Below are 16,674 nucleotides of genomic sequence, written 5' to 3' on the forward strand. Positions count from 1 at the left end.
GTTATTTTACACATGTCTGGTTGAATATATTAAAAATAATTTATACTTCAAACTTATAAGATTATTAGACGTGGTTATTATTCAGTATGTAACTAGGCTGTAAGAATCAAACAAAATATTTTGGGAAATAATAAAAGTAAAACTTTGTAACTTTATATATATACGAGGTGTGTTCAAAAAGTAACGGGAATTTTTAAATTTCGCGGGTTTGGAGAGTCTGATTGTAAAATTTTTTTTTTATTATGTTGGTACACATGCCCCTGAAGTACGATAAAATTTTCAGTAATATTCATTGTTTACTTCTTAAGTGGCAGCCGTTAAGGTTAGACGTGTTTTTCGAGCTTGGCGATTTTTGTTTGTTAAAAAAAATGGATCAAAGAATTTGTATTAAATTTTGCGTAAAAAATGAAATAAAGTGTTTGAAATGTTAATAAAGGCATATGGCGAGTCTGCTATGAGTAAAACAAGGATTTACGAGTGGTATAAGCGTTTCCAAGATGGCCGCGAAAACGTTGAAGATGACGAACGACCTGCACGTCCAAGCACATCAACAACCGATGAAAACGTGAAAAAAGTGAAAGAAATGGTTATGAACGATCGCCGAATCACAATCAGAGAAGTCGCTGATGATGTTGCCATATCAATTGGCTCATGCCATGAAATTTTTTCGGATGTTTTGGGTATGAAACGTGTGGCAGCAAAATTTGTTCCAAAATTGTTGAATTTCGAAAAAAAACAGCGGAGAATGGAAGTTGCTCAAGAGTCACTCAATGAAGTCGACAACGATGCGGATCTACTGAAACGTGTTATAACAGGTGAGGAAACATGGGTTTACGGATATGATGTCGAAACTAAGGCTCAATCGTCCCAGTGGAGGCATTCTGGATCGCCAAGACCGAAAAAGGCTCGACAAGTGCGGTCGAATGTGAAGGTTATGCTCACTGTGTTCTTCGATTTTAATGGCATAGTGCATCATGAATTCTTGCCACAAGGTCAAACAATCAATAAGGAGTACTACCTACAAGTTCAACGCCGTTTGCGTGAAGCAATCCGAAAAAAACGCCCGGATTTGTGGCAAAACAATTCATGGATTTTGCACCACGATAATGCACCTGCTCACACTTCATTGCTTGTTCGTGAATTTTTGGCCAAAAACAAAACTTTAACGATGCCCCAGCCTCCATATTCGCCAGACATGGCTCCATGTGACTTTTTTCTATTTCCAAACATAAAGAGAACATTAAAAGGCCGTCGTTTTACAAGCATAGATGACATTAAAAGCGAATCGCTGAAAGAGCTGAAAGCTATCACAAAGATCGAGTTTCAGAAGTGTTTCGAGGATTGGAAAAAGCGCTGGCACAAGTGTATTGTATGCGAAGGGGACTACTTTGAAGGCGACAATATTAATGTAGATGAATAAATAAATATTTTTTTCAAAAAACGAAAATTCCCGTTACTTTTTGAACACACCTCGTAGAGAATGTTTTAAGATGCACTTTCGTTAAGTTATATACAGGGTGACCAGAGTTATATGCTCCACCCAATTTTTTTTTTTAACGGCGGGAAATTTCGAAAAAATAAAAAACACGTATTTAATCATTTTTAGTCTAGTTTATTTTTAGTGATTGGCCCATTTTTTTAAACCCCTGTATCTCGAGATACAGCATTCAACTTTTGTTTTTCAAATGGAACGTTATATTTTTTGAAATCGGTTAGGTTTTTCAAAAGTTATGGTAATTTAAAATATGAAAAACAAATTTCAGTTTACTGTCAAAATTACGTTATTTTTTTTAATGAATCTGTTCAAACTGGGCACAACCAACGGATAGGCAAGCCAAAACTCTGGACTCCCACGCTTTGCTTGTAGCAGCACTTATGGTAGCGAAGTCAAGATCTAGGCAGGCTAGAGTAATTCGACGTTTCTGATCATGGACTGAAGCCACGGGATTAAGGTTACTTTACACTTTATTTTTTTAGGTATCCCCACAAAAAATATAGTCCATTTGGGTCAAGTCCGGAGATCGAGGTTGGATGCTATATCTCGAGTTTCAAGGGTTTTTAAAAAATGGGTCAATCACTGAAAATAAACTAGACTAGTGTTTTTACGTGTTTTTTATTTTTTCGAAATTTCCCGCCGTTAAAAAAAAAAGTGGGTGGAGCATATAACTTTGGTCACCCTGTATATTTTAACACTAAAATAATCGGTAAAACCGTTTTAACCCAAGAAGTTTTTTCAGTAACCTCCGAAATAAATTTTCCTAGGCGAGTACGCCAAATAACAGAGTGAGAGTTCAATATTTGTAAGCAAGTTAATTAACATTTGAAGAAAAGTTAGATTTTTTGGAAAAGTTATGGAACAGGTCAACAATCAATCAAGTGAATGGATGTATTGACCGCATCCTCACAGTCGGGAAATCCATTTTGCTTTTCTAAATCATTCCTAAAACTTTTTTTTTTTTTTTTTTGAAACCCTTGACCACCTTAAAAGCATAACTTTGAATGAAAATTGAATTCCAAAAATACAATTCTCGCCAACTCGCTTACAAATCTGTTTTCAGAATGAAAAAAGAGCGAGAACAGCACAAGGAAGAACAACTTCTCCGAAATATTTGAATGTTCGTGAGAGAAAGCATTTAGAAAATTAAAAAAAAAAAAAATTAAAAATGACGTCACGAATGTTTGGACGAAGCTGACCCGAATGGCTAAAGACCGGTCCAGCTGAACTAGTTTTGGACTGCGTACCACCGGAACTACTGCCTTACGTGCACAGGTCTTCGCTAAGTTGGCCCCTAACTCTTTTAGTCAAACATAGATTGGTAGTCCAAATTCAATATAAACACTACTTTTACAATCGGCCATTTCTTTAAGTTACTATGAAAGAAATATTTATACTTCTAATTGCGCGGCCCGCAGTTAATAAACGTTGGAAACCTATTACACATATAAAATATTGGGAAGAGAACGTAAAATCCAAAAGGAATTGATTTCTGGAGCTATTTTTTGGGAGCTTGAGTGAATTTGAAATAGTTAAATTTTGCTTTGAAACTAGCACTTTCATATTCAACTTAGGTCTCTTAATTTAAATTAATCTTTTGGCAATAAAGTGAACTTTTGCAACTTGAGCTTCACCGCAGCCGGTTGGCAATCCTGACATCATCTATTATAACAGGGTAAGCGTTCTCTAATAATCTTGAGTGAAAACTCAACACTCTCATAAAGATATTTCTTCAAACCTGCTAATGCTGTTGTTCACGACCACACACATTCAAATACTTTTTTTTTTTTTTTGTATACATGAGAACTTAAAACATCTATTCCGGAAATAAAGCTCAATTAGAAATTTGACAAGATTGCATTGCTTCTAAGGGTACGTTCACAACGGAGCAGTGAGCATAGATGATAGCGGAGATGATAGCAGTGATGCATCAGCGCTTATAGAATAACCTAGTACATTCTTATGTGAGCGTGCACAACGAAGCTTCGACTAGTGACTCATACTCGCTGCTATAAACGAGCATAGATAATAGAATTGAATTTTTCATTTTTCTGCTAGCTGAACTCCAGTATCGGAGCTTCAAAATGGACGTCGAAAAATTATTTAGTGCTGTCTTTACTCATTATTTTTGGTTATTATTTTATTATTTACTTTTAAACAATATTTTGTTTTTTAAACCGTGCTTACATTTATTTTCATGCGTATTTATTTGTTTTTTTTTTCAATAAAATCATTACTAACCTAAGAGTAATCACTAGTTTTTCTTCTGTGGTTATAGGATTTCCATGACAATTTTTCCAAAGTTTTCGTAATTTTGACCATATTTTTTCTAAAATATAGTCGAATGTGGGTGGACCCATCCTCACATATTCAAAAAAACGATCCGGATAATTTCTAAGTTCCTTATATAAATAGTGAAATTCGCCCAAAGTACTTCGTTTTTTATTTATGGTATGTACATGATATTTTCTAAAGCGTTTTTTCTTTAAAATATTCCATTTTGTTGCTGGTGAACATAAAAACTCTTCTTCACTACTCGGACATGTTGCATGTATCACAGCTCTGTTGTGCACACTAATCAGCGATTATATTTTACTCTATCAGTTATCATCTCTGCTATCATCTATACTCACAGCTCTGTTGTAAACGTACCCTAATGCATCAGCGCTTAAAGAAAAACATAATACATTCGAATGTGAGCGTGCACAACGAAGCTGCGACTAGTGACTCATACTCGCTGCTATAAACGAGCATAGATGATAGAATTAAATATTTCATTTTTCTGCTAGCTGAACTCCAGTATCGGAGCTTCAAAATGGACGTAGAAAAATTAATTAGTGCAGTCTTTACTCATTATTTTTTGTTATTATTTACTTTTAAACAATATTTTGTTTTTTAAATCGAGCTTACATTTATTTTCATGTGTATTTATTTGTTTTTTCTCAATAAAACCATTACTTACCTAAGAATAATCACTAGTTTTTCTTCTATGGTTATAGGATTTCCATGACAATTTTTCCGTTTTCTTAATTTTAAACTTATTTTTTCTAAAATATAGTCGAAAGTGGGTGGTCCCATCCTCACATATTCAAAAAAACGATCCGGATAATTTCTAAGTTCCTTATATAAATGGTGAAATTCACCCAAAGTACTTCGTTTTTTATTTATGAGATGTACATGATAAAGTGTTTTTTCTTTAAAATATACCATTTCGTGGCTGCTGAACATAAAAACTCTTCTTCACTACTCGGACATGTTGCTTGTATCTCAGCTCCGTTGTGCCCACTAATCAGCGATTATTTTTTACTCCAACAGTTACCATCTCTGCTATCATCTATACTCACAGTTCCGTTGTGAACGTACCCTAACGAAGTAAGAGAAAGTAGAAATAGTGATATATTTCAGTTAAATCAACTGGTTGATATTTTTAACAAAATGTGTGGCCTCAAATTTTTCTTTGTTAATCAAGCCTGCTATGTTTTCAGAAGAAAAACTTAACATAACTATGTAATAAGTTAAAAAACAAAAAATAAAAAAAGAGAATACACTCAACATAAAGAGAGCTAAGTGTCAGTAATAACACTGCAAGGATAGTCTAAGTAGAGAAGGTACACTCACTAAGATAATATAGAATGACCTTGGAGGTTGATTCCCTTGTCTGAGAAGAGAGAGCTTCATAGGCAGACCACTTAACTAAACTTTCTATCCGACCTTGGACATACACTTCCGCTGTCAATCTTCATTTTCTCTTCCCAAACGTTCACCTCAATGTCGCCCGGCATTAGTTCTTCAGTAATATCCTGCGACATTAAAAATAATTATTAAATTCCTTTAAAAAAAAGTACTAATTAGGAAATATAGACTTTAATTTATTTAACTTGTTGCTGCCATTAGGATGTAGAAAAGAAAGTTCTTAATAGCCCTTTCAATTTAAGATAACCAATCCTACTTAAGATTTTTAAATGTATTCTTTTGAGTTATTAAAATAGTATTCTCTTTTTCGTACACAAGGGTATTTAAACATATTTTCTGTTACCAATACAGTTTTAATTCTTTCTTCTTCTTAATGCACAGTAAAATCGTAAATAAATCTGTTGTGTAACACAGTTTTTACCAAATGATGGTTGGTTTTAATGTTGTATAGGTTAGTTCAGAGGTCGGCAACCCACGGCTCGCGAGCCGCATGCGGCTCTTTTATCCAAATTGTGTGGCTCTTCAGCCTTCCCTAGATACATTGTATTATGTTAATTTTATTGAAACGAATGAAAATTCCATTTATTAAAGATATTTTTTCCAAAATAATTTTAAATGTTATAGGTTCGAAATTGAATCGAACATTAAAAAATAAAGTACTTGATTTATATTGTAAGACTGCCACCGTTTCAATCGTTAAGTTATTATTTATTTGTCTATTTACTTTGCAATATGTGAATATAAATATATAAAACATTTAAATGTTATTGAATACCATAAAATAATAATTTGTGAACACAAAATGATCTACAAAGTTTGTTTACACTACCATCCTTGCGGCTCTTGGTAAGATTTATTAAAATTATTTAAGGAGAAATGGCTCTCTACTTAAAATAGGTTGCCGACCCCTGGGTTAGTTCAATCATGAAACGTCACATTTGATAGCCAGAGATCCCAGCATTCCTGAGCTACATACGTACAATATCCACCGATGTTATAACTGCATTTTTTGTTTTTTTTTACTTCGCATTCTAGCCACATAACGAAAGTATTATCACTTATTTTTTAGAAATTTTCTCAGGAAGATTTATTGTTAAGACATCTTGGAGATAGTTAACGCTTGCTTAGCTTCTCTCTTAAGTGCCACTTAAGTACGATTCTGTCATGTACTGTTCTATTTCGTTGAAATGTTAAAAATTCCTAGAAATTTACAATTGTAATAAGTTGTATCACCTCAAGAACTAGCTTTTTATAGAGTAGAATATGAAAATCCCATTGTCGTCGTCCATGCCTTGAAAGAGATACCAGAGTATTAGAAGCCTCCACATACTGGTTGGACTGGAAGCAGGAAACTACGGCATATAAGATCTAGTCTTCCAGTGGCATGCAAGAATCTAGAGAATCTCTTTAAACTAAGAGACGCGGCAATTTCAGGAACGGAAACCATTATCTCACCAAAGGCAATAGATTATGTATCCATATTTACGAGGTGTGTTCAAAAAGTAACGGGAATTTTCATTTTTTGAAAAAAATATTTATTTATTCATCTACATTAATATTGTCGCCTTCAAAGTAGTCCCCTTCGCATACAATACACTTGTGCCAGCGTTTTTTCCAATCCTCGAAACACTTCTGAAACTCGATCTTTGTGATAGCTTTCAGCTCTTTCAGCGATTCGCTTTTAATGTCATCTATGCTTGTAAAACGACGGCCTTTTAATGTTCTCTTTATGTTTGGAAATAGAAAAAAGTCACATGGAGCCATGTCTGGCGAATATGGAGGCTGGGGCATCGTTAAAGTTTTGTTTTTGGCCAAAAATTCACGAACAAGCAATGAAGTGTGAGCAGGTGCATTATCGTGGTGCAAAATCCATGAATTGTTTTGCCACAAATCCGGGCGTTTTTTTCGGATTGCTTCACGCAAACGGCGTTGTACTTGTAGGTAGTACTCCTTATTGATTGTTTGACCTTGTGGCAAGAATTCATGATGCACTATGCCATTAAAATCGAAGAACACAGTGAGCATAACCTTCACATTCGACCGCACTTGTCGAGCCTTTTTCGGTCTTGGCGATCCAGAATGCCTCCACTGGGACGATTGAGCCTTAGTTTCGACATCATATCCGTAAACCCATGTTTCCTCACCTGTTATAACACGTTTCAGTAGATCCGCATCGTTGTCGACTTCATTGAGTGACTCTTGAGCAACTTCCATTCTCCGCTGTTTTTGTTCGAAATTCAACAATTTTGGAACAAATTTTGCTGCCACACGTTTCATACCCAAAACATCCGAAAAAATTTCATGGCATGAGCCAATTGATATGGCAACATCATCAGCGACTTCTCTGATTGTGATTCGGCGATCGTTCATAACCATTTCTTTCACTTTTTTCACGTTTTCATCGGTTGTTGATGTGCTTGGACGTCCAGGTCGTTCGTCATCTTCAACGTTTTCGCGGCCATCTTGGAAACGCTTATACCACTCGTAAATCCTTGTTTTACTCATAGCAGACTCACCATATGCCTTTATTAACATTTCACACACTTTATTTCATTTTTTACGCAAAATTTAACACAAATTCTTTGATCCATTTTTTTTAACAAACAAAAATCACCAAGCTCGAAAAACACGTCTAACCTTAACGGCTGCCACTTAAGAAGTAAACAATGAATATTACTGAAAATTTTATCGTACTTCAGGGGCATGTGTACCAACATAATAAAAAAAAAAAAATTTACAATCAGACTCTCCAAACCCGCGAAATTTAAAAATTCCCGTTACTTTTTGAACACACCTCGTATGTGAAACAATTGTGAAAAAACATCATTTTGGGCGTACATGGAAATCTGAAAGTTCAGTTTAAAGTTGTCCTTCCTTGCAGTTGTGATGGAAAAAACAGAAAATGGATGTGAAGTATAATGTAGAACTTTTCACTAAGTTTTTGGCAGAAATACTCTCAAGTGTATGTTTAAGTAATGCCCATTTATAAGTTTTGAAAACGCTTTATGTTTATTTTAAAATAAATGATAGTATTAGAGACATGTATCTTCAAACTAGTCTAATGGGTGCACATATCTAGGTAAAAAAGCAGAATGGAATGAAGAAGTCTACACTCTCTGCGGCCCTTCCAAGGATCTAGAAGGAAAGAAACGACAGGTAATAACTACATCATTTACTTCTGATACAAATTAGAGGTTTAGGGTATGCAGGCATGTAGATCCAAGATAGGTATAAAGCCTGGTGAGTGGGTGTTTATCATCACTACGCTACATAACCGCCATGACCTTTCAGAGAGAACATCAGGGGGATGTAAATGGATTTATGAGATGGCATCACTTGGCCCTTCCATCTAATTAGAATTTATGATACCTCAAGTGCGTATGGCCTGAACGGCAATGGAATAATTCATAGTTAAGGTGACTGCTTCAAACTCTATAAAGATGTGTTTCTGGGTATATATATTTTTTTTGGTCTAACTAATAAACATAAGGTAACATAAAAAAAGTAATCTTTGAAATGGTTAAGAGACCGGAGGATGTAAAACTCTTCACTTTTACTCCACTCATAGAAACTATACATTTTATTTATAAAGTTCTAATCTACTTATAACACCTATGTTCTAACTTGTATCATTATAGTTCAATAGTTTCATTCTGAATGCATATCTAACTTTAAAGCAACCCAAGTAAGACCCCCTCAGAACAAACCACACTTAGACTACATTAAACTAAAGATAAAGAAATAGATAATGCCAAATATTCATCCTTTATCAGGTTGGTAATAATTACGAAATCATTAGTTTTGAGATATTTATGAGGTCAAGGTATACTCATAAAAGAGAGTTGCAGCGATAATCAGCAACAATTATTTTTTTTTTTTTTTTTTTGGCTTAGGAGTTTCGTTAAAATTCCAAAATTGAGCAAACAAAGTTGCCATAAAACATAATAGAGAGCACCACTCATAAAATCAATAAACTGAACACCATTACAGTGTACGAGGGTCGTTTGAAAAGTCCGTGCAAAGTCAGAGAGATAGCACCACTGGCGCGTATTGAGGTTATGTTTAGTTAGTAGCATCTCTTGGAAGAACACACACCAAGTTTCAGCCAGATCGGTCTATTTCTTTGTGTTTGGCATTCGTTTGAATCGAGGAAGTCGAGTGATTTTCAAAAAATGGACGAAAAAGAATTTCGTGTGTTGATTAAACACTACTTTATGAAAGGCAAAACGCCTCAGGAGACTTAAGAGAAGCTTGATAAACATTATGGTGACTCTGCACCTTCGATTAGAACAGTTTATAAGTGGTTTCAAAATTTTCGGAATGGCCATATGGGCACAAGTGACGCTGAACGTTCTGGACGCCCTGTTGAGGTTACTCATTGATAAAATCCATGATAAGGTGATGGATGACAGAAGAGTGAAGGTGCGTGAGATTGCTAGTGCTGTGGGCATCTCGAATGAACGGGTACATAATATTTTGCATCAACATTTGGACATGACAAAGCTATCCGCAAGATGGGTGCCGCAATTGCTCACGCTTGACCAAAAACGAAATCGTGTGAAGTGTTGCAAGGACGGTTTGCAGCTGTTCCAGAAGAATCCGCAGGACTTTAAGCGTCGTTTCGTCACTGTAGATGAAACATGGATACATCACTACACTCCTGAGACCAAAGAACAATCTAAACAATGGGTTATCAAGGGGGAATCTGCGCCAAAAAAGGCGAAGACCGTTCCTTCGGCCGGAAAGATTATGGCGACTGTCTTTTGGGATTCGCAAGGAATAATCCTCATCGACTATCTGGAAAAGGGTAAAACTATTACAGGTGCATATTATTCATCGTTATTGGACCGTTTGAAAACCGAGCTGCAAGAAAAACGCCCACGATTGGCCCACAAAAAAGTCCTTTTCTATCACGACAACGCACCAGCTCACACCTCAGCAGTTGTGGTCGCAAAATTAATGGAAATAGGGTTCCAACTCGTTTCACATCCCCCCTATTCTCCAGACTTGGCTCCCTCGGACTACTATTTGTTCCCCAATATGCAGAAATGGCTGGCGGGAAAAAGATTTTATTCAAACGAGGAGGTGATTGCAGAAACGAATGGCTATTTTTCAGACTTGGACAAATCCTATTATTCGGAAGGGATCAACAAACTAGAGCAGCGTTGGACGAAGTGTATTGTATAAGCCTAAAAGGAGACTATGTTGAAAAATAAAAAAGGTTTACCCCAAAAAATTAAGTAGTTTTTATTTTTGCACGGACTTTTCAAACGACCCTCGTACATTGGTTTCTTCGGTATTAAACACATACCAAGATGTATGCGCCAATAGTTTTCAACGGTAAATATATTAATTAAATGAAATAATGCATAAAAAAAATATTCTGTAATAAACTTTCTTTATCTCCTTGGCTAATCTCGAAAGAAGTCTAGCCGAGATTAATTTGTAATTTCAATCCTACACTACTATGATATAACACTCTGTTGCCTTCCCATGCAAAATCATTTTTTATCGGGCCTGGAGTAATTTTCATTCAATTTCAACTTTCTTAACAAAGATCGAACAATACAGAGTGCATTTTTAGTGATTTTTGTAATTTCTTGAACATCAACTAATTTAGATTAGAGCCAAGAAAGTGTTTGCTTAAGGAAGTAATGGTCTGAATTTGTTATTAAGTTAATAGCTTCGCGATTTTACCGCGAACTTCTTTTTAATAGAAATATTTTTTAATGAAGAATATAATTTGTTTTATTTCTGTTTAGAATTCAATTTTCGTGAAACATATGAAAAACTTAAGTAAAAAAGTGAGTAAAAATTAAATTATGCTTATCACTTCAGACAAATAAATGATACGCAAAAAAAGGGCAAAATTACTTACAGGTCCAATTGATCATGAATGCATCCGATCAAGAATTTTCTGAATGTAGTCGATTTACGGATCCAGATGTGGACAATCCAGAAGAAAGACAGGCACTATCCCATTGGCTGTACTGAACCATACGTTGCTAGAATCTGGCACCACGTCGCGACGTCTTGAACAGATATATCAATTATTAGAAAAAAGAAATGAAACAATCAATAATAATAATAACTAGTTTTTCAAAAAAGTATTTTTTTAAAACATATGTATATTATACGTGTATTTTTCACAATTAACAGACAAACATTAGGCCAGTAGCAAGTAGCTAAGTTTTATTCCCTAGTATCAACTTGAAGTGTGGCCTAGTTTCCTGGCCTAAACCCTTGTATCAGTTTTGAATACCCTTAAATAGTAAAAATAAAAACTGGTACTAATGATGCCCACAAAATTAAATAAAACATATTAAATCAATAATTTTCGCGTTAATTTAAAAACTCTTTAATATTCATGAAAGAATTCATTCAAGCGGAGTCATATCCGTCTCGAAATCTGTAACATATATAGAAATCTCTGTAACCAAACACGTGGTATTGAAGATAGTTGCGATGATAGGACAGCAATAAAAATTCTTATTGTACATAAAAGGGTCGCTTTCTCATCTGAAAACAATTCTTATTTCATTTCAACTCAATAATTCAAGGAATAATAAAAGAAAAAATAATAAGCTACAATGTGATTTAAGTAGGTCCAAATGGACGATGACTTACGTACGTGATATCACGTTTTTTCCCTTTAATCATGGTTCTTCTATTCTGTCATTCTCTTGCATTATTATTTCTTGTCGTAACGAAATCGAATTGTTAGGGAATAAATAATAATAAATGGAAGGACAAACTTGACTCCCGATTAGTAAATCATCCGAAAATAGAAAGTAGGTACTGGGCTATAGACTCAAAATATTGACTAGGCAAGATGTTAAGGACTCTATTCAAAAACAGGGAAATAATTCTGGAAGTTTTACCTTATCTTCTTTCCATGTCTCATCCTACAACTTTTGTCTTGTTACATGCCCCGCAAAAAGAACTACATTTTTACATAATTTTGAATTACTGAAAAAAATTAACATTCTAAATTCAGCAAGAGGCTTATTGTGCCTTCCCTCTAAGTCTAGTAGGTGAAACCTCCCCTTCTAAGAAGGTTGAGGACTTTCCCTACCAGTTCCTTCTGCACTATAATCTCCTTTGGTCTCAAAGTACCAAAGATGTCGTAGCGCAGTCTCTTAATTGCAACGCAATCGAATAACAGGTGAGGAGGCCGTTTCCTCCTCTTCCTGGCACAATCTGCACAGCGGTTCCGAGCTAATAAGCCCCCACCTTGTGCAGGTGCTTTCTGAACCTACCGTGCGAATAGGCCTGTAACTAGAGTAATCTGATTTCTGCCCAAGCCCAGAGTCTCTTTGGTTCTTTGTTTACACAGCAAGGGCATGGACACTCTTGCTGCGTTTGACCACAGGAAGCATCACCCAGTTCTTTTCGTGTTCTCTCCAGATCCAGTCTCTGAGAGCCTCACGAACTGCACCCTAGGTGACCCCCAGGACAGGCTCCGGGCCAATGAAAGGAGTGTTGGCTCCATTCCTGGCCAGTAGTTCAGCTACCTCATTCCCCTTAATCCCCACATGACCCGGCACTCATGCTAATCGAACTTTATTGTGCCGAGACAGTAGTTCCAGGGCCTTTCTACATTCCCAGACCAGGGAAGAGGTAATTCTGAAGGAGGCAATGGCCTTCAGCGCGGCCTGGCTGTCCGAAAAGATGCGAACCTCCATAGCCCTAAGATTCATTCGCAGATTTTCCTCAGCACAGGTATCTAACATTTAATTATAAATAGAAAAAAACAACAACGATTCGTCTCTTTAAACAAAGAACGTAATTTTAGTATACAAAAAGGCATTAATAAGATAACCACAACGTAAGGCATGTAGCCAACTCTAATTAACTAATACTTTTCCTTACACAGACACTCAAAAAACGTATTTAATCTCCGCCTTATTTCATAAGCCTCCATTAAAAAAAAAATGTAATAATCATTTTGGATTTCAGAAAAGTTTGTCAATTACATTGACTATTTCTACCAATAAATCCTCTACACATTCCATCACTTTGAAAATCTAAAATGAATGCTATTCTACCCTTTACATGTGTAGTTAGTTCCAAATAAGAGCAATAACATGCAAATAAATTCTTCTAGTTGCTTTATAGTTGGTTAATTTTTCAAAAAAACTAATATAATTGTTCGGTTAAAATCGTACAATATGGCCGGCCAATAAATGTTAACACGGTTAACCGTTATTATAGAATGTGCAACTAAAACTGTAAGGTTTACAGTTTGCTCACATTAACACTTATTAACATGTAATATGTATGTTTATTTAGATTAGTGTATCTACAAATATGCACCGTTTGTAAGCAGCCAGCAGGCTTTCGTTGTCGCTGGCTCCTTAGAGTCTTGTAAAAATAAAAGTAAACGCCTATTTTTTTTCAGGCGGAACTTAACTTCCAACAAACCAATTAGGTATCATGGACGATGGCAGAACGAAATGGCTACTTTACTAACAAATAGAGCAATTTCAGCCAACCCTACGTCCCACTGTGTCTGCCATATGAAATACTCTATGAATAAGGGATACGGGCTCCAGCGGACTTATGAAGTAACATATTTCGTAACCTTTTTTTTCCCAAGTCTCCTATCTTATCGCAAGGCAAGCTAAAGGTGATAATACCAATAGTGTTAACTGGCCAAATTTTGAAATGGAAGTCTACCTTTAGAGAGTATGAACGCAATAACCGTCAAAAGTAGGAATCCTAAGTAAAATCGGCCTTTCATACCCTTTTGATTCGATCTGGAAAAAGAAATTAAGGGTAAATATTACGCTGATTTACAGCCTAGGATTCCCAACAAGCCATGGTTTGTAGAAGTACTGGAAGGGGAAAGGCAATTTTACACAACAATAATGCGACTGAGGTTCAACCATAATCTCACAAATCCGCATCTGCATAAAATTAAGTCATTAGCTAGTCCCAAATGTGATTGCAATAGCGGGGAGGATGGGGACATCGATCACCTCCTCTTCAGATGCAGCAGATATAATAGAAATAGAGACAAGTTCCTAAAGGAATTGGCAACACATGTACGATTTCCCTGTAGCGCTAAAAGTATTTTAGCTATAATGAATCCTGATGCGCTACGAAATTATTTACAAATTCATTAGAGAGAATAAAATAAAAATATAGGATGCAGCGAAACTCCATAGTTGCGATTTTAGTTCTTAATTACTCACACAAGTACTATCATAACTACACTACTAATTACACCACTCTAAGCTCACATCAAATAACGAAGTCACATTCAGAGACCATTGTGTTGTTCTAGGAAGGAATGTCAGTACGCAGCGCTCAAGATATCCTTATCTCATGGAAGCCACGAAGCAGAATGTAGTAGAAGAGTGGCTGGCATGATGAAGAAAGAAGGGAAAGAGGCTGCGCTATTCCTCAAATTGAATATTGGAAAAGATAGGGCTGGTTTTTTTCCACCAACATATTGGTAAATTGAGGCGTTAGGAGCCAACTGTAATTGTTCATACCAATATGTTGTTTTTTTCCAGCCCTCATATAAAGTAATTGGTTAATGTGCAAACAAGACCACTATAACAATAAATAAATAAATAAATACCCTTTTGATTGTTTGGAAATTCGTTTGAGGCATGAACCCTACAGCGCTTTAAGACTAACGAAAAATTATTTCGCAGAAGATTAAATCCTAGACCCTTTAAATAGCGCTCTACTAGGGCTCCAAGGGCACAATAAGTCGACATTTTGGCCATGGTGTCAAAAGAAAAAAAGAAGCAATCCAATGTGATGAGAGGTGCCTTACCAATCATGCTAGTATAAATACTTTTTGTCAATTTTTTTTTAAGAGGATCAAGGAATTCCAAATCGGGTTAGATTTCTAACCTCCGAACGACTAAATGAACGTCTGAGGATGAGTTGACTAAAAAAAAAAAAAAAAGTAAGACGCCATTAATCAGGCGGAACAAAATGAAACTGTCCGGTAGGACAGTTATGTAAGAGTTGATCGTCAAAAGTGCACGAAAAAGCGTAACGTTGAAAAACTCCCAACTTTGACTTTATTTTTACGAGTATAATGTTATATTAAAATCTCTACATTTAAAATAAAATTCTGGTGTCATAGGTAATATTTTTTCTTTCTCAAATTTTTAGTTTTAATATAGCAGAAAGATCGATAATTTACTGTACGGATATGCGGCTAAATAGAACTTTTTTCTAATGTACGTATTTTTCATTAAGAAATCCAACGATCTATTCTATAAATCAGTAAAAAAATTAAGATTTTACCTCTACTAAAACATTTCATAACAGGACACTCTCTAGGCTGCATAAACTCTATCAACTATTTGTTTTATTAAAAGAGAACGCATTTCCTGAAAGTAGAAATTACTTAAACATCATAACTGTGCACCTCCTGAGGCTAATGTGCGTAATAGGATAGTTGTTGAATTAGTGTAGAATTTATCACCATATATCATCCCGCAAATTTCCAAGCTTTTGAATATTCGAAATGAAATGAAGGCCAGATCATTCATAAAAAAGAACTACATTTTTACAGCATTTTGAATTACTGAAAAAAATTTATATTCTAACTTCAATCATGAATTTCCGAAATCTGTTTTAATAACTATTGCTAACAAACAAATTGAAGCTACACAAAATATTATACTTTGCTAATGCAATATAATGTAAGCGGTTAGACTACCCAAAACAAAATCTATAGTAAGTACGAATAGAATGTCTGCTCTATTATTTTCTTTCTATACACAAGAAATATGAGCACATCCCCAAAGAGCTAGTGGAGAGACAATGTGATCATATAATTGGAAAAAGAAGGAGTTGAAAAGAGTGTGTGACTAAAGCGGATAATTTATGAGGATAAAATTAAATTTCCAATCTGTATCGCTTTCAAAGTCCGTCTGTAGAAAGTCGGACACTATTGCTCGCTTATAGCCGACATAATTCAATGTTGAAAGGGCAACTTACATTCAACTTATATTTCTTCTCTTCACTGGCCTAACCATTTTAAATAGGAACTTGCTTTCTGTGCGATAATAAACTAAAACATCTGGTGTAAACAGATTTACTGCAATCTAACATTTTTTTTTTTTTTTTTTAACATTTAAGAGGAAACATTTAACATCACCAAAATTAAAAGTGCAGGCAGTTTTTGGTTCCAAACCTAAGGAATGGTACCAGCTGACAATCCAACAGCTGACAGAAAGTTTGTTTTTACAAGTCAGTTACATCGGATAATACGAGGGTCGTTTGAAAAGTCCGTGCAAAAATAAAAACTACTTAATTTTTTGGGGTAAACCTTTTTTATTTTTCAACGTAGTCTCCTTTAAGGCTTATACACTTCGTCCAACGCTGCTCTAGTTTGTTGATCCCTTCCGAATAATAGGATTTGTCCAAGTCTGAAAAATAGCCATTCGTTTCTGCAATCACCTCCTCGTTTGAATAAAATCTTTTTCCCGCCAGCCATTTCTTAACAAATAGTA

The sequence above is a fragment of the Rhodnius prolixus genome, unplaced genomic scaffold (assembly GCF_049639745.1).
Source record: "Rhodnius prolixus isolate KJV_2025 unplaced genomic scaffold, Rpr scaffold_5, whole genome shotgun sequence".
In the NCBI taxonomy this organism is placed as follows: Eukaryota; Metazoa; Arthropoda; class Insecta; order Hemiptera; family Reduviidae; genus Rhodnius; species Rhodnius prolixus.